This window comes from Paramormyrops kingsleyae, chromosome 2, assembly GCF_048594095.1.
Source record: "Paramormyrops kingsleyae isolate MSU_618 chromosome 2, PKINGS_0.4, whole genome shotgun sequence".
In the NCBI taxonomy this organism is placed as follows: domain Eukaryota; kingdom Metazoa; phylum Chordata; class Actinopteri; order Osteoglossiformes; family Mormyridae; genus Paramormyrops; species Paramormyrops kingsleyae.
The window spans coordinates 10,676,665-10,679,267 of NC_132798.1; positions in this window are offsets into that span (position 1 = coordinate 10,676,665).

Consider the following 2,603-nt stretch of genomic DNA (forward strand, 5'->3'; position numbering starts at 1 on the left):
GTTTAAGATCAGCATGCTAATTTAATATGTAGACGCTGGAGGCATTTAAAGACCAACCATGGGCTGAAGTCAATCTATTTGCTTATAGATGCAATGATATACATTTTTTTGCAAATCTTCATTCTTGTCATTGCAATTCATTTAGGCCTATAACATTAGCACATCATAGTTATGCTGTCCTAAATAAATTTAATTCTGTTCCAGTCAAAAACAAGCTCATAAGCAGGAAGCATAGACACATCTAGCCAGCAGAATAAATGGGGTGGAATCTCTGAGTGATTCAGGGGACAGAGACATGGCCTGGGACCCAAGAACAGATCAGTAGCCTGGGTTAGGGGCACTGGGTCAGGGGTACTGGAATCCTCTACTCCAGCGTTTCTCAGACTGTGGACCAGCACCAGTCAATGGTGAAAGACCTGCTGTGACTGGCAAGAAAGATGCAGCTGTCTGCTTGCTTGTAACTAGAGCTGGTTGACAATTCAATTTTGTTCATTAAATTGAGTTTTCGGTTTAGGATGATGTGTAAAATGAAAATCACGAATCACTTTAGCCCGGCTACTTACAGCACGCCGGACCCACTCTCTTAAATTGCCTTGTGTTCTGGGGCAGAAGCCCTCAGCAGCAAAATGGCAGAACACGCGTCAGGGAGCTTGTCTCTAAAACTGACAATGTCTCCTCAGTCATTTGGAAGTGGTTCAGTTTTATGCAGTGTCCCACATCAAAAAAAACACTGTCTTTTGTTAAGTCTTCTAAAGCCCATGGCAGTTAAAGGAAGCAGCAAGGCCAACCCACCCTATAGGTGACATAGGCGTCCGCCTAGGGTGCCATTTGATGAGGGGGCAACAAAGAGCGAATGAAAAGAATCAGCAGAAATACTTTCCGTCACATTAGACATTTTCCTATAAGATAGATGCAGGAGCTAGTTAATTACCCTGTGCTATAGTAATGCTTTTTACATAAATTAACTGACAAAGTTTATTTTCTGCTGCTGGGGGCACGACCCTGCTTTTAATCACATGCTCTCAGCCTCTGTGCATGCTGTACTACTCAGAAATGAGTTCAGTCGTGGATGTCCGTGGGTATACCATGATCAATTACTGTACCCTAGATTAATTAGAAGAAGTTGTTTCTCTATATCAGGTTTTTACAGATCAGGCCTGAAAGGATCAGAAATCAAAATTCGTCTTTGACCTTGGCCCCTATGAAAACTGCTACCTCTCAGCCTGAGAACTGTGGCCTGCATCTATCTCTGATGACTCAGCTGTTTGTTGTTATACACACTTATTATTTGCACTGGCCTGAAAGCCACCATGAAGTCACAGTTGTACTGGCATATCTGGCCAGCTCCATTTCACATTTTCTGCTCTTCTTTGTTATTTTGTAGTAGTGCAATTGCTTAGGGTGTGATTGTATTTTAATCTTGGTTAAAATTCCCATTAAATCATTATCATGCCAACAAAATTACACTGAAACCATTGTCATGTCATCAGTTACAGGGCTCAATCCTGCCGTGTGCCAGGTCCTGACTAGGAGAGGGTCTAGCAAGGAAAGACAACAATGCTTAATCTTTTATGATCAATTGTCTGCAACTGCTGAAAAACAGTTTCATGCAAAAATTGTAATGAAATTGCCATTGTTAATTAGTAAATGTTGTATTATGAGGGTGTCAAAAAGAAAAAAATCGGTTTGCAGATGACAGCATGATCTTTATTGCATAGACAAAGCACCTTTTGGGTCTCCTGCTCCAGCATAACTAGTAACAAGCATCTTGGAGCCTGCCAGTATTGAGAAACAGCCTGTTGTATTGGCACTGTGCCATTGAGTCGGCACTGTGCTATTGATTAGCTTAAGTAGTGTCCATCTTCCATTAATATCTGTCCAGCAGAGGTAATCTATACAAGGAAGCCTTTGGTAAAAGCCAACAGATGGTGCTTCTGATAAAGAGTAGGTCTGTGTTCAGAGCACAGATGTTTGTTCTACTAACAAATATGCCTGTGACAGAGCGTAGTGATGGCAGGAGCTGCTTTGGAAATTTGCGGTGGACAAGGATTGATCTCAATGGTAACCATGAATTAATCATTGAGAAGAAAGTATAAAAGCAGCAAACTCAAGCATATATTACCACTATATAATAATAAGAACAGGAACGAAAACATCAAAGGGGAAGTATGGTGGCACAGTAGTTAGCACCGTGGCCTCACACCGGTGTTCCAGTCTCCCCGGTGTGGAGTTTGCATGCTCTCACTGTGTCGTCGTGTGGTGTTCTCCAAGTTCTCGGGTTTTTTCCCCACAGTCCAAAAAACATGCAGAGATGAACTGGAGTTACGAAATTGTCCATCGATGTTAATGTGCATGCTCTGCAATGGAATGGCGCCCCATCCTTGGTTATTCCCTGCCTTGTGTCAATGGTTTCTAGGATAGGGTCCGGACCCTCGCGACCCTACACACGACAAGTGGGTACAGAAGATAGATAGACGGATGGAACAATATGGAAACGCTTAGAGCGCAGCCTCGAAGACCTTCTGGAAGGCAAATACAGCCTCCAGCCAGACGGTGGCAGCAGGGAGGCGTCGTGTCCATTAAAAAAACTAGTGGGAAACGGA